At 36.3% G+C, this 25,212-nt stretch overlaps 1 protein-coding gene and 1 long non-coding RNA gene across 4 annotated transcripts in view; both read left to right on the top strand.

Moving 5' to 3' along the window:
* The window catches only part of LOC139966393 (uncharacterized), a 101,751-nt gene that overhangs the window by 26,501 nt on the left and 50,038 nt on the right, over positions 1-25,212 (top strand). The window lies entirely within an intron of this gene.
* On the top strand, positions 6,242-23,494 carry LOC139966399 (uncharacterized). The gene is made up of 5 exons (XR_011792567.1): positions 6,242-9,473; positions 10,334-10,421; positions 11,703-11,781; positions 12,311-12,352; positions 22,048-23,494. It is a non-coding gene; the product is annotated as an uncharacterized lncRNA (long non-coding RNA).

Here is a 25,212-nt window from a genome sequence, read left to right as displayed (position 1 = left end):
ATAACGTTTGCTAAGTGCAAATATTATCTGTTATTAAGGTGTGGAGAAAGAAACCTTCCACACTCCCCGTCACGCGCTACTTAAAAACTGCGGATTATGCGACGCATGTAGGCTAAGTTTTGCAAACTGAAAGTATACCGTCTTTGCGGGATGTAAACCTATAAGCACATGTGAGGGATTTAGTCGGTGTATACGTGGCAGCTGCTTACAAGTTTCAATACTTCTGACTTTCTCCTGCTGTTGAAGGTGGATTTCATGTCTATAAACTAGGAGTTTACATTCAACTCTCGCTCACCATTGGTAATGTTAAAGAGTGTTTGAACGATTACGGTGTGGAAGACTTGTTCTTACGAGTTCTTATGAAACTAAACCGTATACCAAAGTGTCCGTTTACTAACTTCGACCTGATGCAGATAATTTTAGATTTTACTTATTAACAGATCATATTTCGTAATTCAAGTTGCTTCCTTTTCCCTTCATTTTCTTTAGTCTAATTCCAATAAGAGTGAAGAGCTAATTTGCTTCGGGAAAAAAAACCTCTTTAAAGCAATTTAAAAAAATTATATATATATATATATATATATATATATATATATATATATATATATTAGGCTAGTAAAGTACGATTCGAAACAGTTAACTCTGCAAGGGTATCAAATCATATTCCGTCAACCGAAAAGTCAGTCAGTCGTAACTATAAGGGCCCACGTACACAAACCATTCTATAGCTTAGTCGAAATTTCGTTTACAAATCCTTGTTAGTTTTAAAATTTATGATGTAAATAGAAAGGTCTTTCCCAAGAAACGCAAGAGGTAAACATACAACTAAAGTTCACGTCAGGTCTTTCGTTTTTCCTTAAAATTGAACTTAATCGAAACCTGACCTCATATTAAATTTAGAGAAAATAAACAAAAATGTGGTATAAATGGCACTATACACCGATTCAAATTGATCGAACGACATGCCCATGCCATGGATTTTTCGGTAGTGTAGGCAACTATACAGCTTTGAAAACTTCAATATTTGGTTCAATAGAATGGGAGCCTGATTCGCATCAAGTGGAGGAAATTTGTTCATAAATTGAGTTTGTGTCAGACGTGACTCGAAAATGTGGGTTTTGTGACGGAATTGTAGTGTGTATTAGCAATAAGCCGGATTTAAAGCCAGATTTGAATTTCGAGCACAGGTGGCTAGGGGTGACTGTAGGTCATCACTAGGCGCGCAAGAGAACGGTAATTTGAACAGTTCACGAGGAAACGAGAAATAATTCGAAGAGAGGAGCAGTGGGTTAGAGTTTGTCCCATTCAATTTATATTAAAGAGTCACCGATATCTTGTTAAAATGTTAGACATGGTATTCCATCATCGACCATATCATGACCCCTTTTCGACTACTCACTAACTAGATTAGATTGCTGTATAGTCTACCGTAACTTAGATTGGTGTTTCATTCCATATGTATAGGCCTACACCAGTGAAATGACGTCATCTTGCGTTTTATCGCAGATTTATGTTCCACTCATGATGTTGTAACTGAACGTTTTAGTCTTTGTGCTTCAAACGTATTATGTATTAGTATATATGCATATTCATTAGGCCCATGTTGGAAGGCGCATGGAGAGCCGCATTGGGATCTGGGGACATTAAGTCGACAGGCCCCCTTATGAATGTCTTCATAAATTTATGGTACGTTAATGCATGTGACTATCAATAATATATCTGGTCGAAGGTAACCTGATTTGATTCATCCCTATATATATCCCGGGCCCGCTAAAAGGACCCAGGCCAGGGGCTGTGGCCCCACCAGCCCCAATCTCTCGTCAAGCCTACATGTTGGTTCTTTTGTCTTTTAAGGTCTGAAACATTGACAGATCGGCTATTGTATGGTATCCTTGCCCGAGCGAGTGTCACAATTTTACATTCATATATTCATTCTATGAATTAAACATAATTATGTATGACTTATGTATATGCTATATGTATACATGTAAATGTATAGTTAAGTGTTCAAGAATATCATTCGTAGAAATGACAACTTTTGTAATGATAGTAGTATTGAAAGTGCGGGTAAATCTCGTATTCATTAAGACACAGGTTTATATGTAGACTAATGTGCTACAAGTTAACCATTAAACTGATACTGTTTCCAGTCAGGGTCCTCCCGGCACCTTGTCAAGGAACTGGGTTAGCTTTGCAGGGAAAGTTTGAAAGGTGGAAAGGAACATTCCTGAGGTTTCGATATGATGTCAAAACAATTCGGAAATTGTAGACTTGAATGATGTTTGACAGGTGCCCCAATTATTGAGCTGGAATGAAACAGTCATTAAAGTTAAAAACCAAGTAGGTTATATCCCAGCGGATTTTGACTAGAAGAGAATATTAAAAACGAAAGAAAAACGTTTTAAATTGATTAACAATTTGTTTGAGTCTTATAAACGTTGTTCAATTGATAATTTTTGGGAATTGCATTCTATTTCCTCTACATAATCAATATCATATGGAATCTTCAAGCAGCTGATTGGTTGATTCGCCACCCTCTATCGACTTGTTTTAGTTCAAATTTACTCCGGACTGTGCTCTAGTATAATAATAGTAGTAATAATCAGCAGCTATTTTTATGACGCTTAAGCGACCACAAATGTGGGAGAAACCCACAAGGGCTTATGGATTACAGCGTAAACGTCGGGTGGCTTCCAATTTAACATTTTAACACAAATTTGGAATCTTTTCAATTTAGAAAGTTTTTTTCAGATGGGAAAACCGTAGATTGCTCTTGGATGGAATACCCATCTAACTATATGACCCGGCCGGGTATCGAACCCTGAACACCCCGATTGCTAAATCTCATTGCTTCAAATGCCACCGTCTTTATCCACTCGGCCACAGCACCGGCATAATGTAGTCGATATAATATAGTATCAATATATAGTCGATTTAAAACTGAAAATATTGATATTTGCTGGGTTCAGAGCGTTTCATGTGACCCATACATGTATTTTTGTTTTAAAACTGGCTGTAAAATATTGACAACAAATATTCAAAAACAAAAAATAAAATAATAGAAACGAAGGTTCTCGTCGTGATGCACCTCAAATCACAGCACAGAGTGCCCCACTATCTGTATATGAAACCAGTAATCTTCGAATACTTCAGCTGCCTGTATAAACAGAGCTTATTCAGGGCTTATTCTGATTGATCGTGTTTCATCACTAAATTTGATCTTCCTATATGTACTACTTTTCATCTCGTTTAATCCGTAAGAACGCTATATAAATTCTAAATAATTCTAAATAAAATCTCGCGCAAAATTGCATCATCATTATCTGGTACACCTAATCAACATATTCAATTGATCAGCATAAAAACTACCGTATATATATAGGCCTATATGCAAAGTAGCTACATAGTAGTTTCATCTACTATGACAGAGTTGCAGCACGAGTCTATATAGACGTTGCAACTTTCTATTGGATACAATTGAATTGATATTCGTTACAAATTTAAAAAAAAACTGTCAATATATGCTGAGCTCATGTTTTTTCGTGACTGCAGAAATTTCTGTGCGCATGCGCACTACCAGCTGATGCCGATCTGTCATAATCTTCCACATACTCTTAAACTGTAGCCTAATGTGCTGTCCATGTCAAAACCTCTTTTGTTATTGCTGGTTGATTAGACATCTATATATAGAGGTTAGTTTCCTGTATTCACGAAGAGGCCTATTATGTACTCATATGTATGTCTTCACCACTAGCCTGCACATGTTTTCCATAAACACGACAACGGATACTTTTGCGTTCAATATCAACCATTCATATAGACATTTAATTGTGACTCTATTTTTCACCCTTGTATATATCGAATTCATTTTAGGATATTCCCTCCCACTTTTATCACCTCGTTAAAGCTTGAAATGATACTCGGAGGTCAAAGGGAATGACATATATACAGAATCATAACCACTGAAGTAGATCGATATATCCTATAGTGTATATACCTATCACTCTTTACAACAACGGCAAAATCACTCAGGCGATACCTTAGTTTCTTGAAAACGTAATATCATGTGAACTTTTTATTCATCGTTCCGAGAAATATACATTTGGTAGCATATATATATCAATATATATATATATATATATAGCTAATGTCAGCATGGTTTCTTTACTAACAATCCTACAATCGCAATGTGAATTTCAACGAATATCGTTTCTATAGAAGTTAAGCAAGGGTCAAGGTTGAAAAGTCTCCGTAATAGAAAAAGTGTCGGTTAGAGTCGCGATAAATTGCGGAAATATATGAAAATTTGGTTCCAATTAGAAGCACATTTAAAGCCTTCATCATTCATTGAACCATATGACTTCCGTTAATTAGCACATCATCCTATTGACGTTGGACTGAAGCAGAAACGACTTCCTAAATGTTAACGTCATTAATAATATTAATCCATTTCTTCCCACTTTGTGATAGTTGCTTATATATGTTTAGAATTTCTCCTTCAGGTTTCTGTAGATAATTGGCTTATAATACTTAAACATCCCAACACTGTTTATATTTTTATAGCAGCAGTCCACAAACTTTTAAACCCATGCACACATCTTCCATGAGAACTGAGCCATGAACCCCCGAGTCTTACCCCCTCAGAATCGATGCTCAGAAGGCATGGAAGTTATCCACTCCGAGTTTGTGTCGCTCCCCAACATAGTTTGCGGACCGTTGCCCTACAGAACGTATCAACTCTTAATAGCTGTACTGTAGTAATAGATTACCCACGAGGGTAAACAGGTTTAAATATGAAGAGGAATATCAAAGTCAACAAGTGTATATTAATACGTATAATTAGTCATTGATTTCCGAAAATAGGATGCGAATTACTTGCTTGGATCTCCAGGGACCTATATGATAGTCAATAAGCTTAGGCCTCAGTAACCACTAAACGGGTTTATATCGTGTGAACAAAACCATGGCAGGAAGGTGAGTATTTCCACATGCCTTCATGCTTGATAACCATGAAGCCTTAAACAGCTGTTTCTTTACATTATGAGAAGGTACGGCAGTTTGAAACACTTTTAACAGGCTTACTCTAATCGAGAGACAATGTATGGAAAATATCAAAAAGAGGAACGAATACTAACTTAGATTATTCCCATCCTATAAAATGTCATTAAGTGTTTAGGCATGTTGATTCTGTGTAATCTTTGGAGAATTGGTTTTATTATTAAAGATAGTTGCCCTTGTACATTCTGTGTGGATATAGTGGTTAGTTCTAATAGGGTATTCACACATATACTTTCCAAGTTCTATTGATAATTATGTTAGAGTGAGAATGAGTTGGTATTATTACTTATGAAGGATCATGATGCATACATAGGCATATGACCCGTCTTCGTTTTATCTATCCTATATGTTTATCCATCATGGATCTGATTTACCTCTTTTCTATATATATTTTATGTGAATTTGATCTGAAAATGTCCAAGCCAATTTCAAATATACTTGGTTTAGCAGTCTTTCAAAGAAAAAAAAACAATGCCCCCAAATATGAAGAAGTACATTGTAATTCCAGCACACATGTCTAGATGACATCATATATTTAGACTTGATCAAGTCGCAAGTTTCACATGACAATGATGGTTGCGATTGCTTTGAGTCCTCTTGAAATGTTGCTAGGCCGCCTAGCCTAACGCGAGAAGAAAGAATAGAGACAGAATTTGTTAATGCTATCAAACTTTGATTAGAGCTAATGTCAATATAATCCTGATTGCGCAAAAATATATCCTTTATAGCTTATACGAGCACACGGGTTGAACCGGGTGTGTTGGTTGTCATAGTAACGGTTCATATGATGTTAGAGACAAACCAAAAAGATAAACAAGATTAAAAAGAGGAACTTTAGGCACCAAATTTAGCGTGGATATTTCACAGATCTATCAAGCATTTTTTTCTAGTAAAATATCAAAGTTAGTATTTGATATCACTTGTAGTCTTTTGAGAAATAAATACAAATCTGAGTGTCTTGAGCACCTGTATACATTCCCGCACTCCTACTGATATAGGTCAGCTCCTCATATGTAGGTTAAAGGTCAATAGACAAACAAAAGACTTTTACTGACCTCATATTACATGTTTTATACGATGTATTACAATAGTTTCCAGGGGCGTATCCAGGATTTTCCAATAGGGGGGCGCCAGGCATGAATGATCGCCGTCCTGGGGGATGGGTCTAAGGGGAGGGGGTGTACAATTTTTGGTTCCTTGCTTTAGCAAAAGGAACCTATGCAGTCAGGTTGGCGTGTGTGTGTGTGTATGTATGTATGTATGTATGTATGTATGTATGTGTGTGTGTGTGTGTGTGTGTCTGTGACACTTGCTTGGGTACGCTCTATCTCAATAAGGGAATGTAAGATTGAGGCCAAACTTGGACTATAGATCCGCCATATGGAGAAGGTGTGCCCTATTGTTTTTGGTGCCCACAAAGGTCACCAAAGGTCAGTTATGGTCCAAAAACCGAAAATATTAAAACTGCAATAACTCCCAGTGCCAATGTGTGACAAGATTGATATTTTGGGACAAGTTGTGAACTGGTTAGGGGAGCATTTTCAAACTTAACGGTCATGTGATCCGAGGTCACCAAAGGTCAATTAATGATAAAAAACTAGTATTTTTGCAATTTCTTGAGAACGAAATGTCTGTTAGGGTTGGGAGTTGCCTCAGTGTAATCCAATTGTCGACCCGCATCTGGGTGACCCTTGACCTCAATTTGACCTCTGGTGACCTTTTCGTGTTTTTGGGATTTTTACAGTTTCGATGCTATTTTCAGATGTCAAAGGTACCTTCTGATCATAAATGTCAATAGGGTGACCCCGTGTGACCTTTATGTGCGAAGTTATATGGGGTCAAAGTTTTTCGGTCAGAGTTAGGATGGTTGTACAGACTTTTCGTTTTGTTTTTTGGAATCAGGAGATTAAACTACATCTGAAACCAAGGTCAAAAGGTCAAAGGTCACATTAGAAAAAATGTGCTTATTTTGGGAGGAAACGAGCAAAAAAGAAAATGTTTGGTTTTGATGCTAGATTTGGATATCAAAGGTACCTTCCGATCAAAAATGTCAATTGGTTGACACCCGTGTGACCTTCGTATGCGAAGTTATACAAGGTCAAAGTTAATTTTCTGACATTTAATGCAACAACTCCCAGTTCCAAGGTGTGACATGGTTGATATTTTTGGACAAGTTGCAAATGGTATAGGGGAATATTTTCAAACTTAACGGTCATGTGATCCGAGGTCACCAAAGGTCAATTAATGTCAAAAAACTAGTATTTTGGGGTTAGAAAATGGGCAAAGAAAAAAATGTTTGAATTTTTATAGTTTGATGCTCTAATTTAGGTCTCATCAATCAAAAATGTCAATAAGTTGACCCAAGGTGACCTTTGTATGTTAAGTTATATGAGGTCAAAGTTAATTTTCAGACATTTAGTGTAATAACTCCCAGTGCCAAGGTGTTACACAGTTGATATTTTGAGACAAGTTGCAAATGGTATAGGGAAATATTTTCAAACTTAACGGTCATGTGATCCGAGGTCACCAAAGGTCAATTAATGATAAAAAACTAGTATTTTTTGCGATAACTTGAGAACAAATTGTCCGTTAGGGTTGGGAGTTGCTTCAATGTAATCCAATTGTCGACCCGCATCTGTGTGACTCTTGACCTCAATTTGACCTCTGGTGACCTTTTTAGTGTTTTGTGGATTTTTACAGTTTCGATGCTATTTTCAGATGTTAAAGGTAACTTCTGATCATAAATGTCAATGGGTTGAACCCCGTGTGACCTTTGTGTGCGAAGTTATATGAGGTCAAAGTTAATTTTCAGACATTTAATGCAATAACTCCCAGTTCCAAGGTGTGACAAGGTTGATATTTTTGGAGTAGTTGCAAATGGTATAGGGGAATATTTTCAAACTTAACGGTAATGTGATACAAGGTCACCAAAGGTCAATTAATGATAAAAAACTAGTATTTTTGCGATAACTTGAGAACAAATTGTCCGTTAGGGTTGGGAGTTGCTTCAATGAAATCCAATTGTCGACCCGCATCTGGGTGACCCTTGACCTCAATTTGACCTCTGGTGACCTTTTCGTGTTTTGTGGATTTTTTACAGTTTCGATGCTATTTTCAGATGTTAAAGGTACCTTCTGATCATAAATGTCAATAGGTTGACCCCTGTGTGACCTTCGTGTGCGAAGTTATATGAGGTCAAAGTTAATTTTCAGACATTTAATGCAATAACTCCCAGTTCCAAGGTGTGACAAGGTTGATATTTTTGGAGTAGTTGCAAATGGTATAGGGGAATATTTTCAAACTTAACTGTCATGTGATACAAGGTCACCAAAGGTCAATTAATGATAAAAAACTAGTATTTTTGCGACAACTTGAGAACAAATTGTCCGTTAGGGTTGGGAGTTGCTTCAATGTAATCCAATTGTCGACTCGCATCTGGGTGACCCTACTTCTCTAATCAGGTTAAAATTGCAATATTTTCAGAGGTTAGATATGTAAAAGTTGTCCAATTGATACATTTTGATACCTTCAAGAATCTATGTTGCCTCCAGGTTACCCCCGTCCCCCCTCCCCGATCCCGGTTTACTTAGTCTGGTGTCACCAATGGTGTGATACTCCATGCTTTATCCAAACCTTACCTCAGCTTTTGGACAATTTGCCAACTTTTGTCATTGTGAGGTAAATAGATATTTACACACCCAATAATCTATGTTATCTCTCCCCCTCCCTGCTTACTTAGGCTGATACCACCACTGGTGAGATACTTCATGCTTTATCCAAACATTGAGCTTAGCTTTTGCACAATTTGCTAACTTTTGTCATGGAGAGGTCAAGCAGCAGTCTTCACTTCAGATTATTGTCAGCAGTGATGACTGATAAAATGCATGCATGAGCGTAATGGTACAGAGGATATTTCTCCATCTTGACACGGAGTTCAGAATCAGATAATTAACAGCATTTCAGGCCTGCAGCATTCAAAACCATTCTTTCACTCTATCTGGATCGATCGAAACATATTGCAATCAGCTTTGATGACTTACAGCGACTTTGCTTTATAGTTTGAAGAAGATTTGTATTGCAACACTACTATTACTAGAAGACAGTCTTGGCTACAGTATTAAAGGTATCTTACTTTTAATTATTTTCAAATAAGTACGTACTTTATTTTCTTTGGTAATGTAATACTGGATACTCATTGTAAATAGATAGTAAGTACAGACTAATTTTGTGATTGCTAGTGTGGAGCTTGGGAAAGCTGCCCCCCCCCATTTAATTTTTGTAGTTATATGTAATTTTGTTTACCTATCCGAAATGGAAGAACCCAGCAGGAAGGAGGCCAACACTTGTGACTTGCTATAACACATGTTGGACTGATTTCTTAATCAAGGATTCTTTCTTCCTCTTTTACTTAGTAGGTGAGTTGTTTGCATATTATTTGTATGATACTAGTTAGGTAAGATACCCTAGATACCATTGTAATTCTTATGTATAATCAAAATGGTCAGATTCACCAGAAATCTCAGTATTTCTATGACTAGTTATTGGCATACCCTAAGGACCTTTAACCTGTACAGTGTTATTATATAGGCAGTGTAGAGCTGGCACATATATGCTACTCCAGGAGGCAAGCTGTGGTCCACCACAGGGAGCATATGAGGTGTATTGTCTGTACCTCCATGTCATTGGCATATGTCATTAAGTTAGACTGATCCATTATTCAAGGGTTATGTATCTGTTCACACATGTGATTGGTTATTTAAAAGTAATTTACATGTTTCCATGGTACCAAGTGAGATGATGGTAGGAAAGCAGGGGAAAGGATAATATGTCTCTGATTCATGTGTTTAATGCATTGGGTATATATAAAAGTTAGTTAAGTTTACAGTGTGCTCAACAGGTATTTGAGGGTTAGTGGAAATGGAAAGGAGGAAGGTGATGGAAGTAAAGGTTAATTCAGAGTTGCATATCTGTAGGTGTGTGTGTGAGTTTGTGTGTGTGTGAGGGTTGAAATAGTATTTGTTATTGTGACAATGAGATGATGGTTAAGATGAGGAAGCATAGTTAGAGGGAATGAGGGTTATGATAGAAAGTGTAAAGAGTTTGCTGAAAGATCTGTTAATGGGAAAGTAGTAAAGATGATTATTATCAGAGATCAATGAGATAGGATTGTAAAGATGTATCATTGAAGATGATATGAGTAATAAACACTTGTGACTTGCTAAAACACATGTTGGACTGACTTCTTAATCAAGGATTCTTTCTTCCTCTTTTATAGTTTATAGCTAATGACAGCAAAAGAGGGTTACACTAGGATCAGTTTCTTGCTTGCAGACTCTCACCATTCCCACCAAAAATAAATACAAGTATGTATAGGCTAGTACTAGTATAGCATGTCATATTGTGTAACATTTTGTAAGATTTTACTGTTTATAATTTAAACAATGAGCAGTTTGCTAGGTTACCATAGGTATAGACTATAGTAGCACTACTATTCATTTAAAAGTAATGGCTAGTAGTACTGAGTACTGTATAGGCTACTGTACTATATTATTACTGTCTCCACAGTCACTCTGCGGTCTACATATATGAAGCCTATGAAACTTTAAAAAACTGGCTCTATGTTACTTTAAAAAAACAGCTATTGGTTAAATATACTTACGTATAAACGAGTATGATCAGTTAACGTATGCATGTACACCTTGACCCCTCAATCTAACCCCCATCTCACCAAAGAAAAAGGTGATCTACTTTCTTCAATTTATTACAAATTTATTAGTATTGCTAGGCTAGTTGTACTTGTTCAAGTTGTTGTAGCCTCTTTATATCGATCAAAGTAGTATTAACAACCTACACCTGGCCTTTGTTGTATCTTAAATTTGTAAGGTACTGTATATCCCACCTAATATGTTACTTTCACATTTGATCATTGCTTTACTTCAATGTTTGAAAACATGTAAATCTATATAATTATACTTGATCAGTACCACTGTCAGACTTTCAGTTCAGCCAAACATTTCAGAAAAGTCCTTTACAAATTTTGTTGTAGTTGATTGAGGACCAAAATTTAATGGGGAATCCAACCATAGTAAAAAAAATAGTAATAGAAATGTTAATTTTGGGGTAAACAACCAGCAATGTTGGGTATAGAGATATATTGAATACGTTTTCAGGATTAGGCCTAGAACTAGGAGTATTCATATTCAGGGAAGGAAATGTATTTATTAATAGCCTTGGCCTTTTGTTTTGTTATATGACTAATGTTAGCAGCCAGGTGGATGAGAAATCAAATGACCTTGGAAAAGCCATAGTACTTTACTAGGTTTGTAAAATTCAAGTTCACTTCATTGAATCTAGGCTTAGCCTATGTCTTACTCTTGTTAGTCTTAAGAAGGTTTTAGTTGTGCTCCGCCACTGGTACTTTCCTCTCATCAATTTCCGCACGTACAGTTATTTACATTAATGAAAATAATATCGAAACGGTCCAAGAATAGTGTTGTTTGTTTACATGTTTTGAAGCCAGAAAGTAAAGGTGGGAGAAAATCAGAAAAATAAGTGTAAGCTACCCCATGTTGGCTGGCCCCAAAGCCAGACTCAGCCATTTTTTTCTGAGATAATGTTTATTTTCCTTTATTTGTACTTTGCAGGTGAGCTATATTACAGTAGTTCAACACCCAAGAGCTTCAAGTTCTAGTTTCAGAGTCAACGATATTGTTCCAAATCAAGGTATACATATCTTTCCTTCTGTTGTTTAAGGTTTCCTTGGTATTTTGCAATTTTCGAGATTCAGTGCCAAATAAAATCTTCAGGTTGGATGGTATGTAAGAGAAATTACCAGGCGTGGTTTACGAAAATAACTGTCACCTAGTTAGATTTTTATCAAGACCACTCTTAACTCGAACAGAATTGGCTAGGCCCATGGGTAATTTATGTAGTCTAGGATAGGCTTAACTTTAAAGTTAGATAACCCACACATTAATCAGGCTGGAATAGGCGTAACTTATACCAACAGTAGTATGCTGAAGTCTGTTAATGAGATATGGAGAAATACATTACATTAATATTAGGCCTAATTTTTCTCAGTGTTTTCTGTTTACATGTTTGAAAGGCAGAAGGCACCACTTTCTATGCTGTGCGAAAAAGTAGGGGTGAGCGACAATAAGTGTAAGCTACCCCATGTAGGCTGATCTTAAAGCTAGACACAGTCATTTTTTTCTTGAGAACATGTTTGTTTTTCTGTATTTTTATTTTGCAGGTGAGCTATACCAGTTCAACACCCAAGGGCTTGAAGTTCTGTGTAAGTTCCATCTTATTAAAAGCCATCCCAGGGCTTACAATACTGGTTCAAACTTGATTTTCATTAAGTCATCCCAGGGCTTAAAATACTGGTTCAAAGTTGATGTTTATTAAGCCATCCCAGGGCTTACAATACTGGTTCAAAGTCGATAACTATAAAGCCATCCCAGGGCTTACAGTACTGGTTTAAAGTTGATAACTATAAAGCCATCCCAGGGCTTACAGTACTGGTTTAAAGTTGATAACTATAAAGCCATCCCAGGGCTTACAGTACTGGTTTAAAGTTGATAACTATAAAGCCATCCCAGGGCTTACAGTACTGGTTTAAAGTTGATAATTATTAGCTATCACTTTATGTTAAGATAACTATACAATTTACTTGGTCAATCAAACCAGCAGTTTATCAGGCCAAATATTATCCAAACTTGATGTCTAAAAATTGCTGACAAGCACTGAAAAAAGCTAAAAATATCAAAAGTACTAATAAAGCAAAAGAACTGCTACAAATTACTAACAAAGCATATGTAAAGCACTGAAAATACTTTAAATAAAAACCCGGAAAACTGCTCAAAATTACTGACAATCAGAACGAAGTATAGTGCAAATAATCATAAAAATAAAAGGAAAATTTGAAACATATATATCAAAGGTATTCTTAAACAGTTCTGATAGAAAACCACATACTACTTGACAGTAATTAAAACCCACTTTAAGAAATCCATATCACTTCTTGAAATCATTTCTAGGCGACTCAACAAATACTTTGACATAAATCAATTTTAAGCACACAAAAAGAACTAAACAATATTAACAAGAACTTCACAGAGATACAAAAAGTCCTTCAATTCCAAGCATATTGCAAAGAAAACCATTCCAGAAAAAATAACACAGATTCTGATCAAATGCTTGTGATAGATATCCAAAATCCACAACAGCATTTACAGTCAATCACTCTCTATATACACACTACTATCCCACAGAAACTGTTGTCGCCAAGGAGATTGTCCACAATATTCTGTCATGCCACAAACAAAAAAATTGAGTTACAGACAGCGAAACAAGACAAGAAGAGAATCAAAGCAAAATATAACTTCAAACCAAACATGCCAGGCACAAACATATGCTAATGAAACTCTCTCTGAAAAAGCAATAGAGCAACATTCAGTTGGTCAATCGAACATTACTGATATTAACTTGCAAAGTATACACACTCATGACACGTTTACTTTCTTCCCTCCAGATGACTTATGGCGTGATGGAAAGATTGCTATATTAAAGCAGTTAATAACAGACAAAAACGAACAAATTCATACCAGTTCTTATCCAAATTTCCCAAATATTTGCAGTCCAATATTGTATACTAATACTGCAAGACCATGTAATATTTGGAGAATAGTAGGTGATGGGAATTGTTTCTTTAGATCTTTGTCATTTATAATAACAAAGTCTGAAAATAATCATCATATCCTAAGACGCTTGATAGTGCAATCTCTTCTGGAATGTGACCTACCATCTACTAGTAAATCTGTTCAGGATTATATTCAAACATCCCATATGTCAGATGATTCAGTGTGGGCTACTGAAGTGGAAATAATGACTGCTGCAAAACTTTTACAAACTGACATTTATACATATGCTGTATCTGGTAGTGAATGGAAATGGCTACGATTCCCAGCATGTGGTAGTCTCTCAGAAAGAATAGATACAAATAAACGTGCAATTTACATACAAAACACAAATAGAAGTCACTTTGATGTTGTGTATGGACTCAATAATACCGATCTCTGTCTTGTAGCAGAGAACCTTGAATCTGCACAACCAAAAACAACAAGAGATCGTGTACAAGAAGAACTGAACCGACAAAACTTGTGGCAACAAAATAAAGATGAACAAAAACAGAAAGTGAACATCAATAAATTACCTCCCAGTAGTAGCTGTTCCAACAGTACTAAACGAATGCAAAAACTTAGAGCAACTAACAGTGCATACAGAGAACAAGAAAGGAAAAAAGACATTATTTACCAAAGAACTAGAAGACAAAACAAGATGTACTGTCAAGAACAAATTCAGAAGAATATAAAAAGAATGAAAGCCAAGAGGACAGATTGTGTGTACACTCAAAATGAAAGAACAACAAATACCAAGCGAATGAAAGATATCAGACAACAACCGGACTACTCTCAAAATGAAAAAGGACAGAACAGGAAACGAATGAAAGACACAAGACAAAATGAGGAGTACTCTCAAAAGGAAAAGAAACAAAACATCAAACGGATGAAAGACACAAGACAAAATGAGGAGTACTCTCAAAAGGAAAAGATACAAAACATCAAACGGATGAAAGACACAAGACAAAATGAGGAGTATTCTCAAAATGAAAAGATACAAAACATCAAAAGAGTGAAAGACACAAGACAAAATGAGGAGTACTCTCAAAATGAGAGGGAAAAAAACATCAAAAGAGTGAAAGACAAAAGACAAAATGAGGAGTACTCTCAAAATGAGAGGAAAAAAAACATCAAAAGAGTGAAAGACAAAAGACAAAATGAGGAGTACACTCAAAATGAGAGGAAAAAAAACATCAAAAGAGTGAAAGACAAAAGACAAAATGAGGAGTACTCTCAAAATGAGAGAGAAAAAAACATCAAAAGAGTGAAAGACAAAAGACAAAATGAGGAGTACTCTCAAAATGAGAGGGAAAAAAACATCAAAAGATTGAAAGACAAAAGACAAAATGAGGAGTACTCTCAAAATGAGAGAAAAAAAAACATCAAACGAATGAAAGACAAAAGACAAAAACTGGAATATTCTCAAATTGAACAGATACAAAACATCAAACGAATGAACACTATTCGCAAAAATGACACCTACTCTGTCCCAGAAAAACAAAAGAATCAAGAACGTATGGCACAAGCTAGAACAGATCCACAGTTTGCGGGTAATGAAATCAAATCCAAATACAACAAGAGAACCAGCTGTAACACTTCATCAATTCAACAATTGCAAGAAAGCTTTCTCAACTCTATTTCAGTAGGTCCTGAATATGTGTGCTGTTGTTGTGAACAGTTATGGTATAAAGAAAGTGTCACTAGCTTTGTACAGAAAACAGCAAAATCTACTTTCAGCATTGCTTTACACAATCCTTCTATCAACAACAAATTGTGGATTTGTAGTACCTGCAAGGAATATATTAATTCTGATAAGATACCACCGTTAAGCCTTAACAATAACATGAAGTTTGTGACAATTCCAAAAGAATTACAATTGCATTCTCTTGAAGAGAAATTAGTAGCTCTTCGTATACCATTTATGCAAATTCGAGAACTTCCTAGAGGGCGACAATTGAATCTGAAAGGAAATGTGGTAAATGTTGCAGCTGATGTGTCAAGTACATGTAGACTATTACCACGCAGGCTAAATGAAAGCATGACTATTCCTGTCAAGTTTAAGAGAAAACTTTCTTATAAGCACTCAGTTCAAAGTGAAAATGTCAGGCCCAATAAAGTAATTGATGCTGCAAAATGGCTAGTTGCAAACAGTCAATTATACAAAGATGAAAAAGTCTCAATCGATCAGAATTGGAATGAAACGATACAGCAGATGGATGATGATTGGCACGAATTCATAGAACCTCCTGAAAAACAATCTGACAAAAATGAGAATGCTGACTTACCAGTAGGTGCAACTCCTTCATTTCAAACCAACAATGAAGACAATCCAGATTCAGATGATGATTGGACAGAAGCTCAAAATGATGACTTGCAACTTACAGGTACATTAGATACTATGCTAACACCAGAATTTCAGGAACAAAGCCAACTTGCTTATTGCGTAGCACCAGGTGAAGGAAATAGACCTATGGGCTTATTTCAAGACAGTCTTTCTGAAATACTTGCATTTCCAACATTATTTGGTGGACAGCCAAGAAGTGACAACAAAGTTAAGGTACACTACAGCACAATTTGTAAGTGGGAACTGCGCCACAAAGATAGAAGATTTGCCAAATCTGTCCAAAACATATTCTACAAAACCAAGAAGCTACAAATAAACCAAATACAGCAGAAAGTAACACTTAGTATGAGAAAGAAAAAAACACAAGGGAAGAAATTAACTGCTCAACATTTCAAAACAAATGAAAGTATCAAGCAAATCTTGACCCTAGATGAAGGATTTAGAGTATTCCGAACATTACGAGGATCCCCTCCCTATTGGGAAAGGTCCAAGAAAGAACTGTTTGCAATGATTCGACAACTTGGAATCCCAACATGGTTTCTGTCATTCTCTGCTGCTGAAACAAGGTGGCTTCACCTACTCAAAATCCTTGGAAGAACAATCAAAAACAAACATTTCACAGATGAAGAACTTTTAAACATGAATTGGAATGAGAAATCTGACCTTATCCAGAGTGACCCTGTCACATGTGCACGTCACTTTGATTACATGTTTCGTAGGTTCTTGAATAATTTCCTGTATAGTTCATATCATCCAATTGGTGAGATCATTGATCATTTCTACAGAGTTGAGTTCCAACAGAGAGGTTCCCCACACATTCACATGCTCGTTTGGGTCAAAGATGCACCTTTATATGGAAATGCAGCTCCTACAGAAGTAGCATCATTTGTTGATCAATATGTCACATGTAACATACCTGACACAGTCAACCAAACTGTTAACTTGCAATCTCACAGCCATGCAAAGACATGCAGGAAAAAGAGACAAGGTGTTTGCCGCTTTGGGTTTCCTATCCCACCAATGCCTAGAACTATGATTCTAACACCATTGGAAGATAAAGGCAATGACAAAAGTACAGAATTGTACAAGTGCATAAAGGCTTACTTGGATGATTTGAAACTTGCTGAAGACATTACTGACACATTTGAAGATATGTTGACAAAGTTGGGAAGCACAGAAAGAGATTACATTCTTGCTATACGTTCATCAATAACATCAGACAAAATCTTTCTCAAAAGATCACCATCTGAAGTCAGGATTAATGGTTACAATAAAGTCTTGCTAGAAACTTGGAGAGCTAATATGGATATTCAATATGTGCTGGACCCATATGCATGTGCCATGTACATTGTATCTTACATTAGCAAAGGACAAAGAGGTATGAGTAACCTTATGCAACGTGCAACATCAGAAGCAAGAGAAGGGAACATGGACATCAAACAGCAAGTACGACACATTGGAAACAAATTCCTTAATCATGTTGAAATGAGTGCTCAAGAAGCAGTGTATTTGGTATTACAAATGTCACTCAGAAAAGCCTCCAGGCAGTTTGTGTTTATAAATACCTCACCATTAGAAGATCGAACAATCCTGATCAAACCATTGGAATATATTCAACAGTTGCCAGATTACTCTACAGATATTGAATGTATGGGACTTATCAGGAAGTATGCTGCCCGACCTAAAGCACTACAACATTATTGCCTTGCAGACTTTGCAGCTTGGTTCGATATCACTAGTGACAACAAGAGCAATGAGAGTACTAATAATGATTATGAATTAGATGAAAATGATGATGACCCTTCTATCAAATTGAACAAAGACAGCATTGCCCAAGACTATGAATCACATGATAATGCTGATGGCCATGATATGCAGGATACTGGTGAGGTCAAATGCTATACAGTTGGTGCATTAAACTTTAGAAAAAGAAACAAAGCCAAAATCATCAGATATGTTCGGTTTAACAAGGAAAATGATGCAGAAAAGTACTACAGAGAGCAACTGATGTTGTTTTTTCCTTGGAGATCTGAGAATAATATCATAGAGTCATGTGATACATACCAAGAACGATACCTCCAGGTTGAATCCGAGATTAAAGACAAGGAAGCAGAATATAACCACAGTGGAGATATCATTGACCAGGCAATTGATGATATTGAAAATGAAGACCCTGAGATGTATGATGAGATTGCACCAAATACAGAACATACGGAAAAGGCTCATCGAGACGAAAAGGATAAACAACAAGTGAAAATCCCTTCCAATGAATCACCTGAATTGTATGATATTGGACAAGACATTGGGATTGCAGTCAATAGTGCAAACATAGAAGAATTGCAAAAACCTCGCTTGCCAGATTCAGAATATAGAACTCTAGTACGCAGCCTCAATAAAAAGCAGAAAGACTTTTTCTACTATGTACTGCATTGGTGCAAAACAAAACAAGAACCACTGTACACATTTCTTACTGGCGGAGCTGGTGTAGGAAAATCTCAAGTATTGAAAGCTCTGTACAATGCACTTTTGAAATACTATTCTAGCCAGCCTGGAAGTGATCCAGATGATACTCACATTCTTCTAATGGCACCAACAGGCAAAGCAGCATATGGTATCGAAGGCAGTACCATTCACAGTGCTCTACTCATTCCAGCTAGTCAAGGATTTCATTACAAGGCATTAACATCAGACAAGTTAAACTCACTTCGAGTGAAGTTCCGAAATTTGAAAATCATTTTCATTGATGAAATATCTATGGTTGGTAATGGGATGTTTACATACATAGATAAAAGACTGCAACAAATTATGGGTAGCAAGAAAATATTTGGAGGTGTTAGCATTATTGCTGTTGGTGATCTCTTTCAACTCAAGCCAGTGTTTGATGGATGGATATTTAATGATCTAACTCATAATTATGGTCCACTTGCATCTAATTTATGGAGAGATCATTTTATGGCCTTTGAACTAACTGAAATCATGCGACAAAAAGATGACCAGAGTTTTGCTCAACTTTTGAACCGACTAAGAGAAAATAGACAAACAGATGATGATTTGAAGCTGCTGAACACTAGACAGTTTACAGTCGACAATGTTCCATCAAATGTTACACATGTTTATCAGACAAACCTAAGAGTGAATGCACATAATGATGAAGTTTTTTCCAAACTAGACACTCTAAAGCTCACAATTAGATCTCAAGACATTGTCGTAGGTGATGTCCCAAACACAGTCAAACAGAAAATACTGACTTGCATACCAAACAATCCTCAAAAGACAATGGGATTATTCACTGAACTATCGTTGGGCATTGATCAAAGAGTTGACCTCTGTCTCAATGTTTCAGTTGAAGATGGAATGATAAATGGTGCTACTGGTATCATCAAGTATATAGAGAATGTACATGATCAGAACATTCACACTATATGGGTACAGTTCGATGACATTACTGTAGGTAAAGCATGTCGACACTCTAAAAGAGAACTGTATCATTCAAAGCTTGCTTCAACATGGACACCAATATCAAGAAGTAGTCGACAGTTCAGGATTGGTCGCAACAAAAATGCAGAAGTTATGCGGAAACAATTTCCCCTCAGACCAGCAACTGCAAAGACAGTCCATAGATGTCAAGGAGATACAATGAAAGAGATAGTTGTTGATATGTCAGGTGCTAGATCACAATGTCACATCCACTATGTTGCATTAAGTAGAGTGACTTCCATAAATGGATTATACATTCTTGAACTTAATCCAGAAAAAATTAATGTCGATCGAAATGTTGTCAAGGAAGTAGAAAACCTACGATCCATACGATCATTGAAAATATGCAGCCATGCATTTGAAAGTACGGACAGCACTACCATCATTCATCAAAATGTAAGATCACTGAAGAGACACATTTCTGACATAATTCATGACAGCACAATCACATCTGCTGATATTCTACTTTTCACTGAATGCCATATATCAGAAGCAATACCAAATGATGAGCTGTTCATTGAAGGATTTACACTATTCAAAAACATCCCATCTCATGCTCCTGTCTCAAATTCCCCATATGGCACTGTAATCTACACTAAGAATAATATCAAAACACTGACTGAACATGCTCTGAATACAAATAATATTGAAATCTCCCTGACAACCAAAGACACATGTGCTGGAACTATTCAAATTGCACTAATTTACAGGTCTAAAATGGTTCCCATGCAACAATTCCATGATGCATTGAGTAACTTTCTAAGTCGCATAGATCATTCACAACAAACATTGATTATTGGTGATTTCAATGTTGATGTACTCCAAAACACGCCAGAGAAAAACAGCCTTCTCTCTTTGTTCACAAGAACATTCAAATACCAACAAATCATACTCACTCCTACAACAGATTATAACTCATGCTTAGATCATATCTACACAAATATTCCTACAAGTAAAACATTTGGTAGTGGAGTCCTTGAGAGCTATTACAGTGATCACAAAGCAACATGGATTTCTCTGCAAAACTGCCATGAAAACACAACAAGTTAAACCAAAATATGTGTACCATATGTCTTATGTGCTCAAATTTGAACCCAATTTTGAAGTAACTTGAAGAAACTTTTATATTTCTTTAAAAAGTGGAACATATTGATGATATTTCTTTAAAAAAATGGAACAAAATTGATCAAACTGAAACCACATTTGATCAAGTATTTAAAAAACCAGAACAAAATTTAAACAATCATGAACAAACTTGAACACAATTTGAACAAATCTTACCAAAACTTGAACAAACTTGAACCAAATTTGAATAACTGTGAGCGAAATTTGAATAAACTTTAACCAAATTTGAATAATACTTGAACAAAGTTGAACAAACCTTGACCAAAATTTGAACAAGGTTGAGCAAATCGTGAACAAAAATTTAACCACTTCGAATAACTTTGACAATTTTAACAACAATTGAACAAACTTGAACTATTTTTAATTTCTTTAAAAAGTGGAACAAAATTGATGAAACTGCAACCAAATTTGATTAACCTTGCAAATTTGAACCAAAATTTAACAATCCAGAACAACATCAAGCTAAAGACAACAAGGTATCATGTTTCATTACTGTCTGCATTTTGTAGCGACACAAACAATTCTTCACTTGCAAGCAACAGAAAGTTAACTTTCAAATATCCAAGTCCATGCATATCAATGACAATCATATTTACAACATATAACTTCTCCAGTACTCAAAGCAAACTTGAAAAGTTAGACATTTGTCGGTCACACATAAAATACAAAGGGCTTTTTGATTGTTGTATATGTCAGTGAATCAATGCAGCACTAATTATAGTGCAAATTATACACCTCTTCTCACAAGCCTCTCACCAGGTATATTAAAGTGAGGGTGATGAACAGAGCCATCAATTTCAGATATACCCTAACTTAGAGGTAAACCCAGTTTGTGTGTACAAAATGAAACAATTTTTCAGCCGAATCGCCCAAAAATTAAAAGAGATGAAATATGTGTTTTGAATTTGCACATTAAATTAGTTATAAATAACAATGCATCTGTAGTTTGGTGTAAACAAAGAAAGTGCATTCGAACCTCTGCCACCCAGACCAAAATGATCCATAGTCTAACGCCTTGCCCACTGTGCCACTGCACAAGCGTAAGAAACCTGAATTGTTCTACATATAGGCAATAGGCAACTAATGTCATGGCAGATTTAAAAATACCCCCTCCTTGTTATAGAGGCCAGCTGCCCACCCCGTTGCCAGTCCTATCTTTACGAATAACATTATAATCAGGAATTATAATAATTGATGTGGGTATATTGTCATGAAACCAGTTTTTCGTAGTTACAGCAAACCTAAAAGAGCATTCAATGGAAAACACAAAAGGTCATTAACTTCTCATTATTTTTTCAGAGACTGCAGGTATTCAAATGAATTAACATGTTAATATTTGTTTCTACAATCTTTTCATTGCAGATTCATGGGCCATGAACTAGGCTCATAACTTCAGTAAACGTGAGCGTAGAAATGGACCAAAAAGAATACAATTCACCATACTTAATAAAGATTAGTTACAATAGCTGACCCTCCCAACCGATAAAATGCACAGCTTTCTTGAAGAAGCCACCATAGAGGACAAGCTCCAGACTGAAGGATGTGAAGAATACAAGGAAGCACAATAACCAAAATCACAAAAACTATACCATCTGCCAGCACTTCAGCTAACTCTATGTCTTCATCCAGCTCTACCTCAAAACAAGGTGTAAAGACCCTGCAGTTTTGACAACGATGTTCAACATAAAAGTACTCTGTATTTCTTGATTTTAAGTGTTCCTAATAATTTATTCATTTCTGGTCTACATTTTTTGGCAGAATTGTCCAAAACCAAGTTTAGTTAGGAAAGCAGTATATGTTAATACAATATATCAAGCTTTTCATGGTTCATGGAAGAAATGAGGGGATGGATAGCAGGCGGGTAGTGGTGGGGCTTACATTACAACAATATTTATTTTAAAACAAATAGTCATAATCATTTACTGCCATTAGACCTCAATCAACACTACATGGTCTCTTTCCTTTTATATATAGTTGTAAATAGTTGTGTAGTTTAAGTTCATATATTTTATATAACAACAGTACAGTTTATATCTAGTATTTGAAAAAAATAAACAATATCCATGTATTTGAGATATCTGAGTATTTGTCTTTTTTCAGTAATTTGACACAAGTTAATTTTGAGCATTTAATGCAATAACTCCCAGTGCCAAGGTGTGACATGGTTGATATTTTGGGACAAGTTGCGAATAGTATAGGGGAATACTTTCAAAGTTAACGGTCATGTGATCCAAAGTCACCAAAGGTCAATTAATGTTGAAAAACAAGTCTGTTGGGAGAAAATGGGCAAAGAAAAAATGTTTTAAGTTTTATAGTTCTGATGTTGTATTCACATTTCACTGATCAAAAATGTCAATTGGTTGACCTCCGGGTGACCTTTGTGTGTGAAGTTATGTATACCAGTTCAAAGTTAATTTTTAGACATTTAATGCATTAACTTCCAGTGCCAAGGTGTGAGACGGTTGATATTTTGGGACAAGTTGTAAATGGGGTGGTAGAACATTTTCAAACTTAACAGTCATGTGATCTCAGGTCACAAATGTTATCAGATCTGTTGACCCGCTTGGACGTGACTTTATATTTCTTACATTTTCGACACCACATTCAGATCTCAAAAGTGCCTTCCCGATCAAAAATCCGATCACAATTTGTGATCACAAATGTGTTGGCTATGTTGGTTACTTTATGGGTACAAGTAGGACCACAATTTAACTTGGACTATTTCAGCCCAATCTTGCTATGATAAAATTCTGTTTATTGTCATGTACCCCGGGGCAAGGAACCGCAGTGCCCTTGGGCTCTTGTTGCTTTCAAAGAAGGGCTGAAATGCAAAATGTTGTCATATGCATGGGCGGCGATCCGTACTTCCGAGTGGGGGGGGATTAGACCTTGTTGACTATCTAAGCGTAGCGCCACCATGAGTTGGCGCGAAGCGTACAAGAAAATTTTGGGATTAACAAACCCTCTAGATGGCCGGAAACGGCACTTCCCGAGGTTTCCAAGCGGCATATACCCAACTTTAAAATAGGGATGTCATGTCCGAAATATCTCATAATCAGGATCCAAAATACTTTTTTTTTTAATTTCGGGTGTTATTTTGGGAAAATTGCCCCTGTCAATCTTGTTTCAGGCGCAACGTTAGAATGTTCGAGAGCTCTGTTATATTATTCGATGAAGAAAATGGCCTCATGCAGGCTATCATAGGCCTATACACATGCAATACACAATTACACATAGTTACATTCCTAGGTACCGATTGCTAGGGCATCCAGGTGAAACGTGTATTAAGCATTACCCTATCAATCGATTCTCAGCTGTTCGAGGGAACATGTACGTGTGTAGGCCTACTATAGGGCCTATATGAATACTATGAGGGTGCATATATGTACCATATCAATACCGTGGGCGCAATAATACATTTTGTTGTTATAGGGCCAATGAAGCCTACAGTCAACTATTTTTGCTTTATAAAGACGCTTTATTTGAAAAGATCGCACTGCGTTTATGGTAGGCGAGAAATGAAGCTAAAAAAGAGCCGTACATTAACGAAGATGCATAAATGTAGGCATGAAAATATTCTTATCCCTGGCATTTGGTGGGGGGGGGGGGGGTATGGTGCATTACATCCCCTCCACCCATTTTCATGGGGGGATATATCCCCCCTCCACCCAGGATCGCCGCCCATGGCCATATGTGATCCATTTTTCGACCTTTCGACCATTTTTCGACATTTCCAGTAAATATGGACACAAAATGCACAATTTAGTATGGCTGGCATGTCATTTAGTGTTTATAGTGATAATACAAACACAATTACCATCTATGTTTCTAAAACTATTATGCCGCTGAACTTCGCCAGAACCTTTTTTTGGCAAACAAAAAATAAAGCATACGGGAGGGGGGGGGGGGGTTGAGCGATCACCGACATCTCACATAAAGGTCGTCATCAATTTTTTTTTTTTTTTTTGCTAAACTTTTTTTTTTTTTTGGTGACGGCCAATAGGGGGGGCGCGCGCCTGTTGCGCCCCCCCTGGATACGCCCCTGGTTTCAAAGGACCTGTTGTTAGATTTCAATGTTGGTTGTTGTTATTTGTGCTTATAAGAATCTTTAGAAAAAAAAGAAAAAAACGTACCTATATAAACATTTAAAACTGTAGATATGGCACGTGGAGCTGACGTCATCAACTTTTGGTCTGTCTAAGGAGTAGTCTATAGACATAGTTCAATAGTAGACATTTTAAAAGTAGAATGTCTTGAAAACTGGATCAAATATATAGACATTCCTTGTACCCGGAGTGCTTTGGTTTGCTTTATTATGACGTAGTTTACATATACAGTTTTTGTCTTCGTATATGCAAATTAAACATTTCAGTTGGAATGAACAATTGGAAGGCTCAAAAAACGTTGTCGATCGAAGTCGATATATAGGGTAGCAGAAAAGGCATCGATGGTTGTAACCATGCTGCAGTCACGTATGATTACAATAGACGTACACGTTGTTTCATTTATATCAAAAGAAAAGAAAAA

This window comes from Apostichopus japonicus, chromosome 4 (genome assembly GCF_037975245.1).
Source record: "Apostichopus japonicus isolate 1M-3 chromosome 4, ASM3797524v1, whole genome shotgun sequence".
Classification (NCBI taxonomy): domain Eukaryota; kingdom Metazoa; phylum Echinodermata; class Holothuroidea; order Aspidochirotida; family Stichopodidae; genus Apostichopus; species Apostichopus japonicus.
The sequence above is the reverse complement of the archived record's forward strand: the minus strand, read 5'-3'. Positions and strand labels throughout refer to the sequence as shown.